This window comes from Girardinichthys multiradiatus, chromosome 6 (genome assembly GCF_021462225.1).
Source record: "Girardinichthys multiradiatus isolate DD_20200921_A chromosome 6, DD_fGirMul_XY1, whole genome shotgun sequence".
NCBI lineage: Eukaryota > Metazoa > Chordata > Actinopteri > Cyprinodontiformes > Goodeidae > Girardinichthys > Girardinichthys multiradiatus.
Genome location: NC_061799.1, coordinates 14,661,767 through 14,680,708, shown reverse-complemented (window position 1 = coordinate 14,680,708; position 18,942 = coordinate 14,661,767). Strand labels below are relative to the sequence as shown.

The 18,942-nt window shown below is 40.1% G+C and overlaps 1 protein-coding gene across 9 annotated transcripts in view; it reads right to left on the bottom strand.

Moving 5' to 3' along the window:
• ctnnd2b (catenin (cadherin-associated protein), delta 2b) overlaps window positions 1-18,942 on the bottom strand; it is a 236,028-nt gene that overhangs the window by 67,825 nt on the left and 149,261 nt on the right. The gene's annotated exons all lie outside the window — the stretch shown is intronic.

Genomic DNA, 18,942 nt, shown 5'->3' with positions numbered 1-18,942 from the left:
CATATGAATACAACAAAACATATATTAAACAATTTACAACTTTGTTACTCTGTTGTGCTCTTTATGAAACCTAATTAGTTTCAAATCTAAGATAGTTATGCACCCCAGGGCGGTATAAATAACATTGGACCTAAAAATAAATAGATTTCCCCAGTTTGCCCCATGCTCTAATGATCAAGTTGACCATTAGTCACTGGATATAGGTATAATAATGCCCTCTTTCACACTATTCTTTTCATTACAGTGATACATTTAAAAAACAGGAACAAACTGTTAAATCCTCCATAAATATAATTTATACATTTTGAAAAATATCATGCTTGTGTGTATATGGGATTGTTGATAATACCAAAGACTTTTCAAATGTCATGGATGAAGGTGTAGCGAGATTTTGGGGCAAAGGTTATATGAAAATGCCACGATATTTCTCATCAAAGTAAAGTCCAACTCACAAAGCTCTGTGTAATTGCTGGCAGCACTTGACTTTGACTGTATGTTGACTTTTATTAAGGGCCCTGGATATAAACCTGATTATTTGGAGATATTAATTTTAAAGTAAAAAAGGAAGCAGTTCTTGATTTGCCCTGTTGTGTTGACAAAGTCAACTAATTGAGACTTGTTGCCTTTTATGTTAGCATTGAAGAGGCCTCCCCACATTACATTTTGTGTACCAGAGTAGTGGGTTTAGGTAGAAAAAAAGAAAGTTTGACAGAATGACTTAGCCAATGACGACGATGTTGACACAGCCTTTTACGGTACTAAATGACACGTTTTATTTTTATTAATTCTTTTTACAATTTTTTTAATGATTTATTCTAAAAATCTAAAATAACTTGACTGATCAAACTTGAATTGGATAATTCTACTCTTGACTGTGATTCTGTGCAGTCTGAGATTAAAAACGTATTTTTCAATTGTTAAAACATATTCCTATTTTGGCATTAGGACAATTATAAAATTAGACATGCATAAAAAGTGCAATATACCGACTAGTCAGATCTGTACTGGATTACTTGACAATAATTACACAAATTGGGATTTTCTTACTCTAAAATCTTCCCAAAATCTTGTTTTATCTTGTTCATGAATCATCTCGTTTTGTAAGGATGAAATATCATTACAGCTGCCTGTGGGCAGGGACAATTTCCAAATTTTATTTAATCAAATGACTTGTTCTTGATTTTTCTACTTGTATGTAAATTTGAACTGATTTGATCACTTCGACACAATGCGTATCCCTATTTCATACCCCACTGTTATTTCATACTTGTCAAGATATCATTTCGTACCCATGTACTTAAACCATACATTATCAGTTTATTTTTATTTGTATTGAAGTATTTTCAGGAATTATGGAAAAACATGAGAAATGGTCTTAAAATGGCTAAAATCCCATGTACCTATTTGCACTGAATTGAACCACCTCAAAGCAGATTAAAAATATTTCTTAAATATTTTCTCATCTTATTCATGTGAGCTGGATACATCATAATATGTTTAGTGATGGACCAAGAAATTTAGAACTAGCCACAGACTGGATACAGTGCCAATTATCTAAAGTCTCCCTCTGAAGAAATCTGTTATTACAATTGTTTTGCAGAGGAGAATAACGATTAGTTCTTTAGCCAGGATGTGTTGAGCTTCTATGGTTTTAGCACCCTTAGCAGGGGTCTAGTGATGTATCCTCAGGGTGTTCTTTTGGCATTAAGACACATAGAGATACACGCATTCGACCTGACCATACATATCTGTGTAAGGTTTTCTTTATGGGAAAAAGAAGAAACATGGACTCGTGTGAAAAAGATGCAAACTGAGGAAAAGAGGTCTGGGTGAGGCATCAAAGTATGCGGTGGGGTGGGGTTTATTAATAAAGATCCTCTGTGGGACCAACTAAGCCTGGTGCTGGATCAGTATAATGTTCTATTCCCATACTCAGTTCTTTTGACTAATGATACAACCTGGGTACTAATTTAGCAATACAATTGTTTTACTGTGGTTCGATACTTTTAAACATTCTCTACATGCTTTGTCTTCGTTCTTTCTGAATTTCCTCCCACTTTGATTTAAATCTCCTTGACAGCGCAGAGAAGTTTGAGCTCCACATAGATACTCCATTCGCTGGGCTCTTGTGTGAAACTCATTTCTCTTTGATGTATCTTATTCTTGATGCAAAAACAGCCTAACATTCCCATGGAGATGATTTTTGTAGGGTCTAATCTAAAATAAACACATGGACACATGCACACACACACACACGCACGCACACACGCACACACATTGCCGTAGGTCAGTGTGCTGCTTTAGAAAAGAATTAACTATCATACCCGCACTCCTTTGCCCTATTATAGGAGCCAAGAAACATTCACGTTTCCACACTCATTGACTTGCATGCACAGCCAGCCATCAAAGGCTGAAAAAAGAAGCCAGGATTAGAAAGCTTTTGTCTCTATGTTTTTTAATGGACCAATGTTATCATCCCAGTGTTTGAAAAAACTATGAATAGAATCATTTCAAAGCTTATTTTTTCCTCTCTCTCTTATAAACAATTCTCTATTTTTTAAAATTTCTTGTCTCAACGTCTCCCATTCATCTCTTGCCTGCCTCGGGCCACATTCCCACATAAACATCCACAGCCATTTAATGCTTTTCACAGCCACATAGAGAGGAAGCATTTGGCTCAATGGGATGTGATTAAAGATGACATACCCTTGTATAGGTCATCTCTTAGGTTAACAAGCTGATAAGACATCTGATGCTACGCCTGAGCAAGCTAATACAAGTGTATCTATGTGTTTATGTCTATTTTTTTCATGTACTAGCAGGGAAGCTAAAAACCAATGACACACCAGGGCATACACTATCATTCTAGATAGCTTGTTTTTAGATTAAGCTAGTCAAGGCATCTGGTTAGCTGTCAGATCATTTTATTAAAACGGCTAACAAAGAGCACGGCTATGTACAGTTTAAACCAGATTTTTAGATACATTGTATAAAGAGACAAAAAACATTTTCTCTTATTGTTTGACATTAAATCTGACTAAAAATTTCTTGTTTTAGGTCAGTTACAACTACCAATTTCTTTTCTGTTTGCTAAATGCTGGAATAATGATAGAGAGATTTTTTTATTACTTTCTTTAAATGTATTAGTTTATAGATGATGGTGTCAAGCCTTGGTAAAATAAATTGATTAAATAAAAACACACTTATGGAGGTATTTTCAGGCAAACTCCCAAATATGCTGCTTCCTTGTGTGACATCATGGAGACATCAAAAGTAATCAGCAAAGAGTTTGGAACTCCACAACACTGGGTAATGATTTCCAGATCCAGTAAGTGCAATTATTTTCAACTGTAGTGTGTTAATTTGTTGTGCTTTAAAGCTACCACGTTTTCAAGCATATACATGCATTAATCTTACCAACTTTAACTTTGGACTGGGACTTGCTATTGGGAAATTTCAGATCCCTAGATGACTCGGATCAGTATCCAAATAATGATCGGGACAAACCTAACAGGAGAATAGGCATAAAACAAGGGGACTTCCCATCTGGTAATTTTTAGATGAACTCTGTTTAGTGCTCCTCATGCTGGGTGTTCCAATGGATTAATTGTTTGAAATATAGGCTCAGTTTGTTGTGTGTCATTCTTAACAAGTTATCTGCTTCATATTTTTTTTTTTTTTTTTTAATAATAATCATCTTTATTGGTCATTGCACATGTACATTACAACAAAATTTGTCCTCTGCATTTAACCTATCCCTTATAGGGAGCAGATGGACAATTAGTTTGAGACTGGACAGACAATACTGTCTGTGGCAATACTTGCATCCCCACACTCAGATGAATCATAATAGACATTAAAGAAGGTTAACTTCAACCCCCACCCCACTGCATTACTACATAATTTAGTTGATATTTGAGGCATGCAGAACACATGTAAGTTATAGATTAAGAGATGATGTGAAACTTCTGAGATATGTTGCTGTTGCCATTACTCTTTACCTACCCACGTCTCCTATGTGTGATTCAAAAATGGCCATGACAGCACAAATATGGCATGTGGACATTAAGGGCATTGTGCACAAGATTGAAGCATTGCTTTACTGTACAGCAAATTTACAGTGATAGACAGCTACGATCTCACAAAAAAGGACATCTAAAGATGAATCACTTGTCAAGTCTGTTCACAAGGCAGAAAATGGTTCTGTTCTGGAACACTGGGCTTTAGATGGGCTGTGTTTGTATCCTATGGGCCTTGCCCAGACACCTCATCTTACTAAAGTAACTGTTCAGTAGATAAGCATTGATGATGTGGACTTTTGGGATAATGTGACCAGTGATGCATATCACAACTTTTAGGTGCTTAAAGTCCAATTCATACTGTACTTTGCAGACATTCTTTTAATCAAGTCGGAAAAAAACAGGAAAATGTTATTTCGGGCCAAGACTCTTTTCTATTCAAGAACTCAAGTGTCGAACTCCTGGGAAGTCCTTATAGGGCCCTCCCACTGCAGCATATAATAGTATTTAAAGACCACACAAGGAAAAACATTCTGCCCAGATGATGTGTCAAGAAAAAACTGCAAACACTCACAAACCTGGACAGAAAGTCTTTTTTTTTCTAGCTGTCCTGGAAGAGAGAAATGTCTCTTCTTGCAGAGCTTGTATAGACCTTAAATAACCTTCATTACTTGTTAATTTTGACAGCTTTTTTAGTCCGTGAGGCAGACACCCTGTCTACTTTTAAGGCTAGGCTTAAAACTTTCCTCTTTGATAAAGCTTTCTGGAGAGGGGAATCGTCCGAGCTTCTGCTGGCAACAACTTAATGCTCACCCTCTACCGATGATCCACATAGCCCTGTCTTTTAGTGTTTAACCCTTTCTCTCTCCTAGACATGGCGATTGACTGAGCTTTTACTGTGACTAACTCTATGTGCTCTCTTTCAGACTCTAACCTTGAAAACTGGCTCAGAGTTGATCTGTTCTTTCTTTCTAGGTGAAACAACTAAAGGAGCTACATCCATTAACATTTACTTTTCCTTCCCATAGAAAGTACTCCTGGATCAGTGCTTCTGTGTTCTTTTTGTGTCTCTGCTCTGTTCTCTCAAACCCCCAGTCGGTCGTGGCAGATGGCCGCTCACACTGAGGCTGGTTCTGCAGGAGGTTTCTTCCTGTTAAAAGGGAGTTTTTCCTCTCCACTGTCGCTACATGCATGCTCAGTATGAGGGATTGCTGCAAAGTCAACGCCAGTGACTGTCCACTGTCTCTAAATGCTCATCCGGGAGGAGGGAATGCTGCAAGTCACTGACTGGATGCAATCTGCTGGGTTTCCTTAGACAGAAAAACTTTTTATCCAATTTGAATAAATAACTGAATCTGACTGAACTGTTCAATGATTAGGATTAATTGGAATGTATGTACCTGACTGTTGTGAAGTGCCTTGAGACAAGATGTGTTGTGACTTGGCGCTAAATAAAACTGAATTGAATTGAAAGTTTCCATACATGAAGGCAATTTCTGGTTTCTTTCTTACTTCAAAATAGTCAGTTACTTGTTCAGTTCATTTTGTGTTGGTTCAGGGTTCAAAACAATCATTAAGGTTTGGACAAAAGGTCTTATATGTGAGCATCACTGGTGTCCATCAAACTTTTGAAATGAGGATAAAAATGATATCTTCACTCTTACTCATCATAACAGACAACCGTATTAACTGTGTTGCTCACTTTGCCATCTCTGTTTTTTGGGGTCTTATTAAGTCTAACTTTCAAGTAATGCCTTAGATTGTTTCACCCATTTAGGAATAATGTAACATGTCTTTAATGACATGCATTTATATTGAGCTCTCTGTACTCTGATACCCCTAAATAAAATTCACTGGAACCATTTGCCTTCAAAACTAACCTAATTTGTAAATAGTGTCTATCTCCAATGTAATTTAATCTCACTCTGTATACAGCTGTTCTGTGAAAGCCTCAGATGTATATTAGAGAACATCAGTGAGAAAAAAGCATTACAAATCCCAAACAACACACCAAAATCAAATGTTTTGGCCCAGATGCAAAATACTATGTGTGGTCGAAAAGTAACATTGCATATCATCATGAAGGCGCTATCTCTATGGTAGAACATGGTGCTGTTCATATACTTTTCTTCTGTAGGACAAAGAAGCTGGTCTGAGTTGATAAAAAGACGGATAAAGGAAAGTAGAGGGCAACCTTGGAAGGAAACCTGTTGGAGGGTGCAAAAAAAGAGACAGGGGTGAAGGGTGAACGTCAAGCTGAAAAACAATTGTAAGCTTATCACCAAAGGTACAATAGATTGGTTTTGATTAGAGCATTTTCATTGGTTAGAATGGTTCAGAACAAAGTCCAATTGAGAATATGTGGCAAGACTCAGAAATTGCTGTTTAACTGATGCTCTCTATCCACCCTGAGCTTGAGCTGTTTATATTTGTAAACATGTCTGTCTCTAGATGTGCAAAGCTGGTACAGACATAGCCCAAAAGATTTGCAGCTCTATTTGCAGCAAATAGTGGTTCTACAAAAACCACTGCTGCCCAAAAAGAACACAAATGCCCGTCATTTAATTACCAAAAAAATAAATAAATAAAATTACCTTACGATCCCCAGGACGTTGGGGAACATATTCTATGGACTGATGAAAAAAATGTGGAACATTTTGGAAGGTCCTGTTGCATGTGGTGTAAAGCTAACTGCATTTCAGAGAAAGAATAGGCTGAGTTGCCGCTTCAGAACCTAGACAACATGCAATATTTGATGGAACTATGAATTCTGTTCTCTCACAGAAAATCCAGAGGGAGAGTGTTCAGCCATCAATTGGTGACCTTATGCTCAAGTGCACGTGGGTTTTGCAGTAAGGAAACTGATTGGAGGCATACCAACAAGTCCACCTCTGAAAGGCTAAACAAAATCAAAGAAGGTTTTGAAGTGGCCTTGTGAGATCCGGATTTAAATCTAATTGAGATGCTGTGGCCATTGATGTTGAAAAGCCCTCCAACAAAGCTGTAAAAAAACAATTCCGCATAGAGGAGTGGCCCTAAATTCCTCCACAGTGATGCAGAAGTGTTACTGCAAGTTATCAAACAAGTGAACAACAGTGTTTGCTGCCAACAGTTGCATGACTAGTTATTAGGTTTGGGGGGCAATTCCTTTTTCATAAAAGGCCAGGTTAATTTTGACAGCTTTTTGAGGAATTTGTGGAGTTATACTGCTGAGAAAGGATGGCAGCACGCAAGGTTTATTACTCTTTCCTGGCATGCCTTCTTGCAATGGCGTGGAGATAATCAGTGCTTACCGCGTCGCACTATGTCTGTGAATTTAAATTGTGATTTCTTTGCATTTTGATTGTTTTGTTTGACCTCATTCAGTTTATAGCTCTTAATTTTAGCCTGGGTTAACGGTTTCTTTCAGACTGTCTAATTTTCCATTTCTCTTTAACACTTTGTCTTGATTCTCAATTATCACATCTTGTTTTTCAGTCTAGTCCTTCAATATTTTTGCTTTTTTTTGTTGTTTTTTTGCCTTAGATTAGTGTGTTTAGGTTTAGCGTTAGAGAGAAAGATTCTTGGTTATTCTAGCTTCTTACTTCCTTTCGACTGTTTTCATGTCCAAATTGTTCCTATGCATCTAACAAACGTAATTAATAATAAGTTAAATAGGGCATTTACCTTTCTTTGTTTATAAAGTCTAATAACATAACTGAATGGTCAAAGTTTAAAAAGATTAAAAGGTCAGATGTCAGAAAAAGTTAAAATACAAGCAAACAAATAATTCAAAACAACCCGGAGTGCTTAAGAGATTCAATAAAATGGGACACTTATATGATCAAGTCAAATTTTGTGTAGTAAAAATCTTCCTTTGTTAGTGTGAGTGTTTCCATTAAATACAAGGAGCCTAAAGGAGAAAATACATTGGAGTATCACAGAGGCTGTCCTCAGTAATATGCTTCGATATGCTAGATATGAAGGCATATTACTGAGGATAGCGTGTGTGGCCTGACATATATTGTATTTCCTTGTGGCTTTTCCAGAAAGTCTTTATTCAGAAACTGTTATACATGGTGACAAATACTTTGCACGTTTTCACTTACTGATGCAAATAACATCTATATTTTCCCCCGATTGTATTATTTCTTATATTACTGTAAACTACAGTTGATTAGTTCATTTACACAAGACATATTTGTGATAGGTTGGAAAGACTATTATTGTACCCCCAATGTGGTACTAAAAGATTTTATATAGCTGTGCTCATACATTGATTTCATACTTAAGAGTTGACAGTAAAAAGGGTTACATAAATATTAATTCATATTAATAAGCATAAGCCTAAACAACAATGTAAATACAGTAAAACAAAGTGTTAAAAAGTTAGGTTTCATGTTGAATTAATATTTCATTCAAGGGAATGGCGATGTGTACATCAGGAATCAGCTAGTAAGCCTTTTCTGGGATCGATTGGTAGTGGCTCCATTCTCCACTAGGGGGCTTTCGCAGTCTCTCCTCCATTGCATTAAACTACTGCAAGAGAGAAGCAACAAGTAATCACTCGCGTGAGTCTTTCCCCCCTATGTTCAGGGATGTAACATTTGGAGGCACTGCTGGAATTGCTGCCTTGGAAGTCCAGTGTCCACAGCCTGTACATCATAATCCAAGTCAGCCATCCCCCCCCACTACAACCCAGGCAGACTGCAGTAAGGGAAGTGTTGCTGTTGAGGAGAACTGGTAGCTGTGTTTCAGTGTACGTTTCCTCTGGCCAACCAGGGATCATCAGGGGCTACAAAGACCACTCAGCTCAGCTTCACCTGCACCAGCAGAATTCCTCCTACCTACTGCCACAATGTCTTCAGTAGAAGAGCTACAAGAAGAAGTTTGCGTGAAATGCACACCCTGTCTAAAGATCAGCTAGTGTCAATCTGGGATTTCCTTGGCATTGCAGACAAAATAGATGCTAGCAGGAAAACACGTCTGTCACTGTTAACACACATCCAGATACATATTGAAAGAGAAGATATAACAGTACTCGAGGATGAAGGAATGTCAGAGCTGTTGTTGCTTAATGACAAGATTGCTGAGATAGTGAAAGAGACAAATGTTGAGACTAAACAACATGCAAATGAAAGGGGGAATTCAAGGCACCAAGACCAACCAAATAACACAACTTCACTGGTAACAGAGGCAGCTAATGTAGTTAACAAATTGGCTACTCCCCACTCCCAAGCTAATCACACTTACTAATTCACCTGTTTCAAATGTCCCCCAGCGACCAAGCCTTTATTGGCAGAAAGATTACAAAATATTGGGCAAGATCGGCGAACCCAGCCAAAAAGATAAACTGACATTTTCCAGTCTTGCTCACTAGATTGAAAATGGACTGAGCAGAGGCCACTCAGAGCTAGACATTGTAGATGCTGTCATCAGAGCCATCTTGACAGGTCTACAGCTACGCAGCTACTTGGAGGGAAAAGCTCAACTCACCCTTCCAACTCTGCGCCGCATCCTCCGCTCCCATTTCCAAGAGAAGAGCGCCACCGAACTCTACAAACAACTAGCCTCTGAGGTACAGGCCCCTAAAGAGACTGCCCAAAGCTTTCTGATGAGGGTTTTAGATCTAAAACAGAAGGTTTTATTTGCATCCCAAGAGTCAGAGTCAAGACTTAAATATGACCCAGCTTTAGTCCAGCGTATGTGCTTGCACACCATACTCACAGGCTTTCAGAGTGACAGTGTCAGGATAGATATGCAGCCACTCCTGTTAGACTCTGAGACACCTGATGAACTTCTGTTAGAGAGGTTAAATATGGCTTGTGCTAATTAGGCAGAAAGGAAGAACAAGAAAAGATGCTTAGCATCATAGTCTGCTACAAGTGTAAGTGCAGTACATTCAGATGATATTACCTGCTAAGAATCCTGTGAAGGAAGTTAGGACTAAAATACCATACGAACTTTTAACTGAGTTAGCAGAGTTTAAGACAAGTGTTGCCTCCCTAAAAGGTCTCAGCGCAGAGATAGCTCAGATTAAAGAGACTCTACAGCAGCCAGTGCCTGCTCCTTAGTCTTATGTCCCACCACCAGTTATGCAGTATGACAGGGATCAGCAGCAGCAGTAATATAGTTTCCATGGCCCCCGCCAAAGACTACCACCCCCTCACTCTCCAGTACAACACTACCCAAGTTTTCCAGTTCACCGTGAGAGACGTTGCCGCTTCTGTCAGCGAGCTGGGGTCAACGTGCGGTGCACACACTGCTACCTCTGTGGGAGTGGAGAACACTTTCAGGCAGCATGTAAAAGCAGAGGTGTGAGACCTTCCAAAGAGAGTCATTTAAACCAGCAGTGGTTACCACCGAGGGACAAGTGTCAACCATGTCCCTCACCACAAGTCCCAACAATGCTCCAACTGCAAAAAAGAACAGTCAGGTAAGAGCCTGAGACAGTATTCAGCATGCAAAAAAGGCACTTTATTGTTCAAAAACATGCCAGAAGCAACACTGGAGAAAACATAAAAAACAATGCACTGGGTTAAAGACAAACAATGAAAATGAGACTGTCCAGATTCCCCTGCCTTCAGCTCAGGTAAATACCACTCATAAAGTCACACTCTGGTGGGCAGGCAATGTCTGGTGGAGTGTTTCCTGGGCGGCCACAGACATCAAGTTCTGTGGGATTCAGGCTCTCAGGTGTCTATCATTGATGAGAAATGGAAAGAGGACTATTTGCCACACGTAAAGCTGAGAGATGTTGCAGAAATTATAGACGCATCTGAACTTACTCTGACTGCAGCAAATGGGACCAGCATGCCGTATCTTGGGTGGATTGAGACAACCTTCCAACTTGTTTCTGGGATTGAACAAGTGGAGGAACTGACCATCCCCATGTTGGTAATGAAAGGTTTTCAGCTGACACTCCCCATTATAGGCTACAATGTCATTGAATACATTCTTACTAAGACCGACCAAGCTAATCAGTACAGTACAGTAAGAAAAGCATTTCCTAGCCTCAAAAGACACAAGGTGAAAACTTTTATACAGGCTGTTAGTGCAGATATAGTTAATGAGTACAAAGTAATTACAAAGAAAGGCTCTATTACTGTACCTAAACAAAGTCACATACAGGTTGAGAGTCGCATAGCAGCAGCACCATTTAAGCAAGACATGATAATGATGTTTGAGCCAGACTTAAATCCCCAGTGGCCAGACAATCTTGAGTTCTTTGACGCTGTGGTTAAAGTTAAGAAAGGTGCTTTACCAGTAATAACACTAGGTGTCTCTAATCCCACTAACCATGAAATTGTCATTTCAGGCCGTACAGTAGTTGGCTCAGTTCAGATTGTTACAGCTGTTTTACCTGCCCAGATGTTTGAAAAAGCCACATCTGTAGCTACCGTTAACCATACAAGTTTGCAAGCCCAGTGTAGCTCTAGTGAAGAGTGGGACCTACCTGTAGATCTTAGCCACCTTAGTGAAGAGCAGAGAGTGTTAGTGAAACAGATGCTCAGAGAGGAATGCCAGTCTTTCTCAAAAACAGACAATGATATAGGCCGCATTGAAAATTTGAAAATGATTATTTCACTCAAAGACAATCAGCCAGTTAAACGCACATACAGGGGTTGGACAATGAAACTGAAACACCTGTCATTTTAGTGTGGGAGGTTTCATGGCTAAATTGGACCAGCCTGGTAGCCAGTCTTCATTGATTGCACATTGCACCAGTAAGAGCAGAGTGTGAAGGTTCAATTAGCCGGGTAAGAGCACAGTTTTGTCGCAGAGCTCGCTGATTTCCACTCCACCATTAAGTACAAACCAGGAAAAGAAAACAGTGACGTGGATGCTATCAAGGATGCCACTTGATGTAGAGACTTTAATGAGAGGCTGCTCTGAGGAATTGCCACCAGACACTATTGCAGCTGCTATCCAGGCCATTGAGGTACAGAAAGACACACACACCTGCTACATGGACACTGTCAGTTGAAGCTATGTCAGTCACGGCAGAAGGTGAGTCAGCAGAAGGAACATTCACACCCATACCAAGGGAACAGTTAAGTGAAGTACAAAAGTCAGATCCTATTATAAGTCCCGTTTTACAGTGTAAACAAAGAGATTCAAAGCCACTACCCAAAGAGTTTAAAACATTTGACCCAAAGACAAAATACATATTCAGAGAGTGGGGCAGATTAATGCTAGAAAACAATGGTATCTTGTACAGAGTCACTTCTACCCGTAAACAGCTAATTCTGCCAGACCAGTACAAAAAGACAGTACTTGAAAAACTGCACAATTACATGGGCCATCAAGGTGTTGACTGCACAGTGTCTTTGATACGTGATCGCTTCTTTTGGCCACACATGCAGGCGGACATTGAGCACTATGTAACCAAAGTTTGTTCCTGTGTCAAACAAAAATAGCCCTGTCATGACACAAAAGCTCCCTTAACAAACATTGTAACTACGCAGCCCTTTGAGCTGATTTGTATAGACTTTCTCCATCTTGAAAAATGCAAGGGCGGTTATGAATATATTTTAGTGATAATTGATCACTTCACACGTTTTGCACAAGCCTACGCCACCACCTCAAAGTCAGGCAAAACCGCTGCAAACCTCATTATCAATGATTATGCCCTGAAGTTCGGCTTCCCTTGTCATATTCACCATAACCAAGGAGGTAAATTTGAAAATCAGTTATTTAGCTCAAGACCATCTGTGGCATGTCCGGTTCTAGAACAACACCCTATGACCTGATGGGCAATGGTCAAGTTGAATGTATGAACAGAACATTGTTGCAAATGCTTAGGACACTAACTGAAATACAAAAGTCAAACTGGAAGGAATCCATCAACCAGCTAATGTATGCATATAACTGTACACGTTGTGACGTTACTGGCTACTCTCCATTTCATCTACTGTTTGGGCGGTCACCCAGGCTACCAGTAGATATGCTTTTTGGACTGTACTCAGAAACAAGCTTCAGTGACCACAGAGACTATGTTGAGAAATGGAGAAAGGGCATGGAAGAAGCATATGCTATAGCAACTGAAAATGCAAAGAAAGCTGCTGAAAAGAGCAAAAGACATTATGACACAAAAGTCAGAAGTTCTGTGTTACAAGTGGGTGAGAGAGTCCTGGTCAAAAACCTGGTACCAAGAGGGGGTCCAGGGAAACTAAGAGACTATTGGGAAGACATTATTTACACAGTAGTCAGACAAATGGGACCTGACCTCCCTATCTATGAAGTGAGACCAGAAAGAGGCAAAGGACGCTCTAGAGTGCTTCAGAGAAACCTGCTCATGTCATGTGACCACTTACCTGTTGAACAAGTGCCAAAAAAGACAATCCTACAAAGTATGAACAGACAAAAGCTGGTGAATCCATCAGAGTTGTGTCAGACTCTGATGATGACAGTGTTGATGACTACGGCTGTCATCATGACCTATTACCCGTATTACCTCAGCTTTCTGTGCCTCAGCCATCCAAACCAGAACCCGCCACAGCGACACCTCAGCCTCCAGCTCCAGCCTCTGCTGTGCCGCCACCTGAGCCCCCTACTGTAGACCATCTGGGGGCGCCTGACCCATCTGTTGTGGCGACGACTCGTGAGCAGGCAGAGCCTGCCGATTACGAACCTGCCCCTTCATCACCTGGTGCACCCGAGAGACCCGAGGAGATACCCCAGCGGCCACAGCGAGAAAGACAGCCGCCAAGACGGATGACGTACGACCAACTGGGTATCCCATCCTGCTACAGTGTCCAACCAGCACAGCCATTGCTTTCTGTGTACCCAGGTCTGGCCCCATGGCTCCCGGCTCTGCAGCCATATTATGTTCAGCCCATTGGTGTGTATGGACTTCAGCAAATGTTGACACTTTTCCGTTGATGGATTAAAGACTAGTTTTGGACTGTCATCAACACAATGACATACTTTTCTTTTTTGTTCCTTATGGATTATAACCATGAACAATAGACTGTTTTTGTGGAGACTCACATATGGACTGGTTATAAACTCTTAGTCTCCAGTCTTCAGTCATGGACTGTGGTGAAGCAGGTGTTAAAGCCACAGACTTGAGAAATATGGGTCACTTAACTATTAATTACTGACAATGAGGGCATATAGCCTGCAAAGTAATTTGTTTTAATGTCGGGACAACATGTTCCGCGTGGGGGAGAGTGTGATAGGTTGGAAAGACTACTATTGTACCCCCAATGTGGTACTAAAAGATTTTATATAGCTGTGCTCATACGTTAAATTCATACTTAAGAGTTGACAGTAAAAAGGGTTACATAAATATTAATTCATATTAATAAGCTTAAGCCTAAACAACAATGTAAATACAGTAAAACAAAGTGTTAAAAAGTTAGGTTTCATGTTGAATTAATGTAATTTCATTCAATGGAATGGTGATGTGTACATCAGTAATCAGCTAGTTAGCCTTTTCTGGGATCGATTGGTAGTGGCTCCATTCTCCACTAGGGGGCTTTCGCGGTCTCTCCTCCATTGTATTAAATTACTGCAAGAGAGAAGTAACAAGTAATCACTCGCGTGATTCTTTCCCCCCTATGTTCAGGTAATGGTGACCAAAATGTGATATATTTGTAATATGTACATTGGTTAAGTCATTTATATATAACCCTTCGATGTTTTGTCAGATTTAGAAGAATTTTATCATAGTTTTAGGTGAAGTCAGACATAACATTTCTGTGTCTGAGCTGTGTACTAGGAAATGGCCGTTAAGCTAGCGGCAGGAACTTGGAATGTGTCCATCATTTATTTTGTGAGGAAACATGTTAAAGAGTGAATAGTAAGCAGTTTATTATTATTTTGGGTTATTGATGAGCTTTTTCATCCACTGTGTGACATTGAGCAGTAAATGTAAAAAAAAACAAAAAACCCTATGTTCATTTCATTGCATTAAACTACTGCAAGAGAGAAGCAACAAGTAATCACTTGAGGGATTCTTTCCACCCTATGTTCAGGGGTATAACATATTCTTAATGAGGTTATTTATTAAAAAACAAGCTAACAATGTGATAAGGGACCTTTCTGTTTGGTAATACCATGTATCTGCAAGAACTTCAAATTGCATCTCATACCCTAATGTTAGCTAACTTCATGTCTCCTCTAATATCAGTAGCTAATGTTACACTTTTTGCCTTAAATTACATATTTTCTGTCAGAAACAAAGTGAAAAATGAGATACAGTTATTAAAAAATCCCAGAATCTTAAACTATTTAAATCTAACCACAAGCTGTGGGCGGAAAAAATAAGTACACCATATGATTCAATAGGATGCACAACAGGTTTTAGCAGTGATACCTTGAAGGAGCCTGCTTCTGATGATTTTACAAGTCTCATAGATTATTGAAGAGTAATTCCGGCCCACTTTTATAACCAAACCACTGTACAATGGAATTATTCAGGTATTTATTACTTAACATTTCTCTTCAAGTTCCACCAGAGCAGGTTGATGTTTGGACTGTCTCTGGACTATTGAAACAGCGCTTTGAGTGTCTTGTTGCTGAAAAGCGCTATATAAATAAACTTGACTTTACCTGCCTTGCCTTCAAACACCTTGATTCTTTTCTTTTTCAGCTATTATTTGCTAGATTTGCTATAGTTGTTGAACATTTGCCCTCATATTTGACTCTACAAAACTGTGTGTACATCTTGTAGCTCTTGGTTGACCCAATGCCTGAAAGATGACCATGTCTTATAACTGTTAACAAAAGCCCAAATTATCACTCCTCACTCATCATGCTTGACAGTTAATATGAGTTGTTTGTACTCATATTTTCCCCAAGCATGACTTTGTTTTGTTACCAAGGGTCTCTACTTTGGTCTTACCTGCCGAAAGAACACTGTTTCAGAGGTCTCGTGCTTCATTAAGATGTAACTTTGCAAACCAAAGTTGCCTTTTGTATTAATTTTTAGAAAGAATTGCTTTCTCTTAATAACATTTTGAAACAAGCTATGTTTGTTTGGTGTATTTTCTAATTGTGGTGCCATGAGCTTTTCACATACTAGAGCTTATAGAGACTGAGTTGTAGCTCTTTTGGATATAAGGGTCTAAGGGTCTTACTGTGGGGAAAAGAAGCCGGGAGGTCCCCATCAATGGAAACTGTCACATATGTTTTTCATACTATAGAGTGATGGACTTGAAATGTTTGCAAATAGTCTTAAAACGGCTCCAGGAACCATTTGCCAATTTCTACAGCCATTTTGTACTTACAGATGTACTTGAACTTGTGTGTAGCAGCTTTTTATTCATTACAGTTAAGAAAACTTGGTATTACAATCTATTACCATTTATTTAGGTTCTGATCCCCGTTGAGCTAATTTCGACCGGTCCCTGTTTAGACCAAAATGCCCCTAAGTAACCTCCATATTATATATTGTGGTCATATAACCACATATCCTTACAGGTGAATATGAGTAATACTTTAAATTATTATTGGTTGAGTGTAAAATATCTCACACCGGCACGGTGCTGATGGTGTACAGGTTAAACGCATGACCATATACAGAGGCCACAGTCCTCAAAGTGGCTGTCCCAGGTTTATCTCACACCACCTATTTGTACTGAAAAAAGTCACTCCAGAACTGCTTGTTTTATGGGTGTGGTCACATTTGCCAGTGATCATTTAGCAAAGTACATTTGATAAGCAAAACTGGCTGCTGTACTTGATGTTGTACTTGGATTTTAATAAACAACTTTTCCATTTTGACATCTTTGTTAAATTAATATTGGCAGCTTGGAATGTGTGTTCTTGATGTTAGATTTAAATAAATTTAAACCTGGTAAAGACCAGGTAATTTTTTAATGTTTTGTTTTGGAAAACCATAAAAATGCTGAACTTTCCTTTTCCATTGATTACGTACTGTATTTGATTTTGCTTTGCTTAGTTTTTTTTTTTTCCACTTTTTTGAGTGGCATCACTTTTGTAACACCAAATGAGTGTTAATCAGAATCAGAATCAGCTTTATTGCCAAGTTCATACATACAAACAAGGAATTTGACTCCGGTACACTTTGCTTTCTGGTTTTTGTTTTTTGCATTAAAGAATTTACATAGATACAATATACAAATAAACACATATATAAATAAAAAGGTGCATTTGCAACATCTGTATGCTGTTGTTTGGTACTCTATTAAATGTTCAACAGAGAAACAACCTGGTGGAAAAAACTGTCTTTGTGGCGGCTGGTTTTAGTAAACAGTGCTCTGTAGCGACGGCCTGAAGGTAAAACTCTAAGCAGTTTATGTGTAGGGCCTGCAGAGATTTTTGCAGCTCTTTTTCTGACCCTTGACCTGTATAAGTCCTGGATGGAGGGAAGGTAAGCCCTGATTATTCTCTCTGCAGTCCTGATTATTCGTTGCAGTCTGGACCTGTCCTGTTTTGTGGATGAGCCAAACCACACTGAGATGGATGAAGACAGGACAGACTGTATGATGGCAGTGTAGAAGATGACCAGCAGCTCCTGTGGAAGGTTGTACTTCTTGAGTTGCCTCAGGAAGTACAGTCTCTGCCGGGCCTTCTTTCGAACAGTGTCTATGTGTGAAGACCATCTCAGGTCCTCAGAGATGGTGGTTCCTAGGAACCTGAAGTGGTCCACAGCTGCTACAGTGTTGTTGAGGATGGTGAGGGGGGTGTATGGGGGTGGTGTTCTCCGAAAGTACACCACCATTTCCACAGTCTTGAGTGGGTTGAGTTCAAGGTAGTTCTGACTACACCAATCAGCCGATCCACCTGCTGTCTGTATGCAAACTCATCACCGTCCTGGATCAGACTAATGACAGTGGTGTCGTCTGCAAACTTCAGGAGTTTCACATACGAGTCCACTGAGGTGTAGTCATTTGTGCACAGGGAGAAGAGGAGTGGGGATAGAACACACCCCTGGGGGGCACCAGTACTTATTGATCTGGATCGGGAGAAGATGCTCCCCAGTCTCACCTGCTGTTGTCGGTCCATCAGGAAGCTGTTGATCCACTGACAGGTGGAGGCTGGGACGTTTAGCTGGGTGAACTTCTGGTGGAGGATGTCTGATATGATGGTGTTGAAGGCCGAGCTGAAGTCTACAAACAGGATCCTGGCGTACGTCCCTGGACGGTCGAGGTGTTGCAGGATGAAGTGTAGACCTAAGTTAACAGCATCATCTGCCGACCTGTTTGCTCGGTAAGCAAATTGCAGGGGGTCCAGCAGGTGGCCTGTGATGTCTTTCAGGTGCTTCAATACCAGCCGCTCAAAGGATTTCATGACCACAGACGTCAGGGCTACAGGCCTGTAGTCATTTAATCCTAGGATGGTGGATTTCTTGGGCGCCGGTATGATGGTGGATCGTTTGAGGCAGGAGGTGACGTCACACGTCTCCAGTGATTTGTTGAAGATCCTTGTGAAGAGTTGATTTGCACAGGCTTTCAAGCATGATGGGGAGACGTTATCAGGTCTTCCAGCTTTCTTTGTTTTCATGCGCTGAAAGAGCCTATTTACATCTTCCTCAGAGATCTTTAGTGCAGGCAGAGGATCTGAAGGTAGGGGGTTGGTAGCTTTGTGGGAAGAACTTGTTCCTGAGTAGGATGTGGAGGAGATGATTTGAGGCGTGAACGGCTTCCTGTCATGTCTGCAGTAGAAGCCATCCAGACGGTTGGCCAGGCGAGGATTCTGTTCAGGATGAGTGGAGGGGCTCTTGTAGCCAGTCAAGTTTCTCAGACCAGTCTATACAGCTGAAGTGTCACCAGTAGAAAGGCTGTTCTTCAGCTTCTCACTGTAGCTTCTCTTGGCTGCTTTGATCTCCTTTGTTAGTCTGTTCCTGGCCTGCCTGTACCGTGCCCAATCTCCACTGCTGTGAGCTTCTTCCTTGTCCTTGCGCAGATTCCTGAGGTGTGGAGTAAACCATGGCTTGTTGTTCCCAAAGGTGCAGAATGTCTTGGTCTGCACA